This window comes from Athene noctua, chromosome 7 (genome assembly GCF_965140245.1).
Source record: "Athene noctua chromosome 7, bAthNoc1.hap1.1, whole genome shotgun sequence".
Classification (NCBI taxonomy): Eukaryota; Metazoa; Chordata; class Aves; order Strigiformes; family Strigidae; genus Athene; species Athene noctua.
The window spans coordinates 44,592,823-44,599,737 of record NC_134043.1 but is presented as its reverse complement, the minus strand read 5'-3'; positions in this window follow the sequence as shown (position 1 = coordinate 44,599,737).

Here is a 6,915-nt window from a genome sequence, read left to right as displayed (position 1 = left end):
TGTGCTACTGTATTGCAACCATCTTTTGTCTGAGGTGTTATGTATGTATCCTTCTGTTGCACTGTCTGCACTCACTGATGTTTTACTATGCAGAGCTCTGGATTGCCTGGGAATACTGAGACCTTTCCAGTTCATCTGCTTTTTACTAGACAAGTAAAATGAGTTTAAGCTGAAATGTTTGAACGGGCAGTGAAGGTATTAAAAATTATTCATAATGAGATGGAAGACTTGAGTACTAGGACCTTTAGTTTTTTATTGTAGATGTGTTTTCAAACAAATCCTTACAGACACATGAGAGTTCAGTTTCCTCTGAACTATTAATGTAGCTGCTTCCTCAAAAGTATCAGATAACTTATGTATGTGCTTCTTGGAAACTGTCCTATATAATCTATCCTAGTCTGAAAATTTGTATGAACCTCAGTTGCTTAGTGAGCCGAGCCTTATCAGTGGGATCAAAATGGAGAGAAGTTATTTTTTGCATGGCCACTCTTTCCTCCCTTTCACTTGTTCCTTTGATAACAAGGGCATGAGGTTCATCTCTTTTCTTACGTAGCACATTTTAGTGGTTTATGATTGCAAGCCAAGTGCAGGCCAGCTTCCATCTCACAAGGCAGCCTGTTGGAGCTTAGTCACAAAGTAGCATGTCTTTGCCTCTCCTCCTGCTCTGGTGTTGGGAGTGTTGATTTCAATATCAAATTAACTAGAGCTTCTATTTTATTCTCTTTTAAAACTTCAGAAATGCTGTAGGTTTTTTGGTTTTGCTGAATGAAACTCCTTTGAAGAAAAAAAGAGCTCTCACAGAGCTCAATGGGTGTGACCCAGAAATACTTGGTGGAGAAAAGGAAGCAAGTTTTAAGCTTTTTCAGTTCTGGATAGACTATGCACTTATCTGCCACCACCTCTTTTAAGCAGGTAAGGAAATAAGTACTCTGGGTTCTGGTTTGAACTGTTAACTTCTCATCTTCAAAACAATAAGCTGCATATCCCAAAGGGCTGCTGCTGAAACATTGGTGTGTCCAGCTTGAGTGTTAAATATGATCAGTGAAAATGAACAGTGATGATAGACTGGTCATTGTAAGCCAGGGTCGCTGCATTTTGAGTTGCTTATCAGTTCAAGCTGATAAAACTGGTTTGCTGGCACATGGTTTTCCACAAAGAAAGATCTGGGCATTTGTGTACAGTCTTGCACCTTAATAAAACCTACATGTATAATTGGGAAATATTAAAACCTCGTTGCACGGAGAGGTGGTGGTTCTTGCCCAAGAAGTAGGACAGGCCTTTCTTTGGTACTTGAGCCTTGTGATCTTTTTACAGTAGAAGTTTAAATCCCGAGGCTTGTACAGCCTCTCTTGTAAGAAATAATTTTGCAACAGGGCATTCATGTAGAGCCAGTAATATGGGTCGCTAATCTCTGTGAGGGAGTTGATCTATCCAAAAATGGATCTTTATTTTGTCGATTGATAAAGCAAAGCCAGACAAAACCACCAAACCTATGCTGAATTAAGTATAGATGCTTGTGAGTTGCTTGAATGTAGGAAGAACAGCTAGCCAGACTGACGGTGGCATTTCAAGCAAACCAGTGAGAACAGAACACTGTTCTGTGGAACAGAATATTCTGACATGTTTTAACATGATCCTTAGAACGCTTTATTGGTGTTATTTATACTGATTTTTTTTATCCTCTTTGGAACTGGGGAGCTGTGAACCATGTGCCCTTCCCTGCTGTGGCAGGGAGGGCATCAGCAAGCGCAGGGGCTGCTCACTCTCCACTCCTGTTGGGGCACCTTCTCACCAGAGAGACATCATCTGGCTTTTTTAGTAGCTACTTTGTACTGTGAAAGCCGTTGCCAGGAAAACAAGTGTTGTTTTCAGGCTAAGACTGTAGTCTTTTGGCGAACAGATGTTGGGGATTTTTTTTTTTCTTTGCTACTTGGGAATTTGCCTGGTAGTGTTCCCTGTGCATGAGGATTTGTTTACGTGGGACAGTTGAGGGGACGTGGTGGCAGCCCTGCCCTGCCCCACAGCAGTCCCTTACCCCAGTGCCTACTGGCCCTGGATGTGCACTTCCTTCCAGGCGTCTCCTGCTGCCCGCAGGCTTCCTGCTTACTTCAGCCACCCACAAATTGTTTCTCCCGTCCACAGACACACACTGGGCATGTCTTCCCCGTGTTTCTGCCGATGTGCAGCAGCTCTTGCTGGGTATCAGAAGCCAAGTAGAGGGACCCTGTTTTTTCCCCCACCACAGGGAATGGGATGAACAGGCACCCTGAACTGCTCTGGGCACTGGCCCTTCTGCTCTTGGAGACAAGGAGCTCCTTGTAGCTATTCTGGGGTTTTGTGTGCCCCTGCAGTGACACGTGCCTGCTGAGGCTGAGGTGGAGACTTGGGCGGTAACTGCTCAGAGGTTACAAAGGCTGCCTGCAGGGGAGGGATAGAATCACTGCTGGCTTTCAGGTAAAACCTCCAGCTTGCCCATCTCTCTTGAGAGTTTCTGCACATGGAAAATCCTGCAAGTCAGCTTCCTGACATCTGTACCACATCCTGGTGCCTGTGCGCTCATGCAGCGAGACTTCACTTTCTCTGGAAAAAATAATTTTATTATAAAAGATAGCTCAGCAGTAGCTTCCTGTCTTCCACAGGGAGAAGCATGGTAGTATGTTGTCTTTCAGAGTAGCTTAGAATTTTGAATAGAAATTTTGCTTTCTTAGTCACCAGGCTCAGCCCCTGTGCCTCTCCAGCCGCAGGGTGTGATGTGCAGCCCTTGGCATCAGTCAGCCTTGCCCCCGTGGGTGATGGTGATGCCCTGAGCCAGAGGCTGCCTCCTCAGGCTAGCACAGAGTGCTGCCACATACTCTGTCCATGCCTACACTCGCTTATGCTTAGTTAGCCCCTGTTAGAAATTCAGGAGCTACTGCAGCAAGCACCCATCCTCCACGTGTGAGCCTTAGCTCTGAGCTTTCATTTTCTTTTCACATCCTTTGCATTCTGTGTTATTTCTGAAGCAAATGGTTATTCTTCTCGTAGCAGTGAGCACCTCTAAGTCCAATGACTCTGTGTTTTCAGTAGTATTAATCTACAATAGAAAGATTTTTGTGATGTTCAATTTCTCATCCAAGCTCATTCTATTGCTAATGGAAATAGCAATTTTGACTCTACAGACCTCAAGCAAAACACAATGAGGGACTGATGGCAATGTGTTGATGCAAAATTTGTAAGCTACCCTGGAGATGAAGGGTGGGGTAGGACTGAGGTGCTGGGATGGAAGAGTGGGAAAGCTGCACCAGTAGCCGGGAAGCCAAGAAGGGCTCCAGATCCAAGGGAAATAAGGTAGAAAATCTCCTGTTATTTGGATCACAGCCCATTGGCTTTGCCACTTTTAATCTCTGATCTTCGTATTTCACTTCTTAAAAACTGAGGTAATGCCTCATGAATGCTTTAAGCATACAGGGCACTCATTATTGCATTATTTATGAAGCACTGTAAGAGCTCTAAATAGGACATGATGTAGAAGTGTGAAAAAGAGGAAGGAAACCTATTAGACAGTACAATGGCTACAAGTGAGATTGTCCAAGTCCACGATGAAATCTCTCTTAGTTAAGCTGCAGCCAGTCTCAGGACAGCCATGTTAAATTCTTTCTTCTTGAAGAAGGAATTCAAACCAGCTGTGCCTAAACACAAAACATGTCCTTTTGTATGGTAGCAAAAAGAGGTTTGCTTTTGTAGTGGTGTAGAAGCATGTTTAAAAACGATCTTTTTAAAACTGGCATGGCACTGGGTGGGTGGAGCACAGCACTGAAACCTGAGCTCAGGCTTTGCTGCTGCTCTCCACTGCAGGATCAGCAAGGCCATGCAAAATCGAAGCTACTGTGGATGGGAGATGGGCTGTTATTTATAAAGCTGTGAAGGTAACACCGTAACACTGGTGACAGATGAATGCAATACAATGCCAATTACTCAGGGTATTGCGACAGGCTGAAGCAATAGTGGGCAGTGCTGTGGCAAGGGAGTGTGCTTACTCCCCACGGCCAGCCTGCCTGCATCTGCCTAAGAATGGCAGGACAAGATGAAAACTGTATTTGCCCTTTAGTACCGCTTTTGCTCGATTGACAGCAGGCAGGCATGGGAAAGGAGGTGCCAAGCACAGTGAGGAACATCAACAGGTCTCCTGTGCCCACAGCCTGCTGTGCCACATGGAGCACGAGCGGGCTGCTTTGAAGCTTTGCGCTGGCGTGTCAGGCACTCTCCTGTGCGATCCCTGTGCAGGAGCCCCCCATGCTCCTCAAATCCAGGTGAGGTTTCTGAAGCAGGACTGACAGGGGCCTAAAGCACATGTGGTCTCCCCAGGAGGCAGTTTCAGCTGCAAGGATCAGTGCAGCCCGCTCTTGTTTCCCCTTGCTGTGTGACAGTGCATCCGTGCAAATAGTGATATCCATCCATTTTAACCCCAGGGGCTATGGTGCCTTTAGGCTGTGGTAGTTAAATAAGTAAAGATGCATAAACTGTCTCTAGCATGTCCTAGACATGTGAATCTGTCACAGGTAGGAAGAGTGGAAAAGTAGAAATCCAAGTTTCAGGATCTGTACTGTAGCATCTTTTAAAAATGTTATCAACAACAAACCAAAAAAAGAAGCCTTTGTCTAGACGCTTGTTTCCTAATGCTAAATGCCAGGAGTTATTGCTCCTGTACCTTTCTGGAGACTTTCTGGCTGGGGAATGTTCTCTTTCCAGAGGAAATCCTTTTAACTTTCAGCAGTTCAAGACTCTAATTGGGTGAAATAATAGCTTGGCATTCCCCCAAGCAATATGATTTTTATCTTTTTTTGTTGTCTGCAAAAGTCTGGCTTGTTGCAATCCTATGAGTCACGGAGGGAATACGGATGTCAGACCGCCCTGGTGTCCAGGGATGGGCTTCTGGTGAGATGGGCATGGGGTCCTTGGCCAGAGGTGACCATGGGGGTCTGAGACATCCTCCACAGAGCTGGGGTAGTGCTGCCTGTCCCTCTCCTGCCTTCGCCAGGGCTGATGTTGCCTTGTCGCTGATGTGCGCGTTTCTAGGCATCTTCATTCTCACTGAGTTATTCAAAGGGGGTTTTTTGTTGGCTACTGCTCTGGTTTCTCCAGGTGACTCATCTTATAATAATTATGGATTCATGCTTTGTCTTTGCCAAATGCTAATTATTCATCAGGTTCAACTAGCATGTTTAGATGTTTTCAGTGGAAGACTTAAGATCTTGAAGGTTTATTTAGCTCAGAAATAAGCCTGATGGAATAAACACTGGAGCTTTGAACTTCTCAGGATTTTGTTTCTCTAGGGTGGATTAAACAAACTGAGGTATTTATCACAAGCCTCTCTTCCTTGTCCTGGAAAAGAAGACCTCAAGCCTCAGGGCACAAAGCAGCAGCCATGGCTTTCGCTGCCTTCCTTGTGTCCTTGGGGCTATGCCAGCTGGTGGTGCATGGCTCTGGCGCAGGGCAGGACCCTCTGGCCAGGCCCTGCTGCTCCCACTCTCCAGGTCAGGTGCGTGCCAGGGACCACGGCTCACACACATCAGGACAAGGCACTGGTTTTACTTGTGAGATGCATCAAGTAAACAAAGTGCAACAGGAAGCTGTGTGGATGATCTCTTCTCGGGTCTTGTCTGGCTCCTTTGAGTTTATCACCAGCCGGTTGAATACAAACTAGACTGCACAGGTCCCAGCCCAACAGCTCCTCCCTGTGCTCTCAGCAGGGTTCCCATGGGGCTGCAGGTGTTGCTTTTAGCCTCTACAGCAAGGAGAACCAGAATGACACATTGTGTTTTGCTGTTTCCCACCTCCATGTGGAAAATCCAGCTGCCCCTGGGCTCCCCACCTCATACCATCCTTGCTGTCCAGCTGGGGACTCCATCCTCCACTTGTGGTGGCTTGAGGCAATGGGGAAAGGACCAGAAGCAGGTGAAGATATGCAAACCAGGAAACTACACTGCATAAAACACCCACTGCATAAAATACCCTCAGGACAGAGGGATGTATAAGGCTGGGCTGTTCAGGACTAGCTGAAGCTAAACTGAAACCAGGCATTTCCCTCTGAATCCTTGCTCTGCTTGAAGCAAGGCATCCAAGCAGCGAAAGCTCTGTTGAGAAGGAAGCGGTGGGCCTCCATGGACCCTCTGTGAAAGTCTTTGTTTTCTCTCTACATCCATGGGACAGACTGAAGGCAGGGTCTGACCAGATGTAATAGGAGGCTCAATCTGGAAAAACAAGCAACCAAAACAAGCTAAGGAGACATGAGTGCAGATGTGTCTGCGTTGCACTTGGTTTGTGAGCAGCAGGGCCCACATGGCTTCTGGGTTGGATGTGCTGTCCTTCACCTGCTGCCACTCTTGTAGCAGCAGCATTTAATCATTCCCTCCAAATTGTGCCACCAGATGCTTTTCTTCACGCTGCCACAGTGAAACACCTGCCAGACCAGCAGCTCATACCAACCTGGGAAGTGCTGGCCCCCACAATTTGTTTCCAAGGTAGGTTTTGTCACAAGGGGGCAAGGGGAAAACAAGGGGGCTTCCTAAGGCAGGACATGATGCTGTTTGACTTGTGCTGTTCATTTCTGTGTTATTGTGCCTTTTGCTGATGAGGAGCTCTTGGTCTTCTGCACCAGCACTGTTCCCCTTGGGGCATTCTTTTTTCCTTTTCCTTTTACCATCTTTACAGCTTGTTTTCCTTCCTGCATCTGCATGGTTGCCTCCAACAAAGCCCTGGCAGACAATCTTATCTTGCAGCACAACCAGTCCCGCTCCTTTCACTACAGTATCTCGTCCGCTCAAACGCTTGGCTGGAGCAAGGCCCCAGTTGGGGAATGCGGCCACTCTGCATCTGTTCCTGCCCACTGACGCTGCTGGCTTTGCCCTCTGGCAGGGGCACGGGCACAGCCATGTC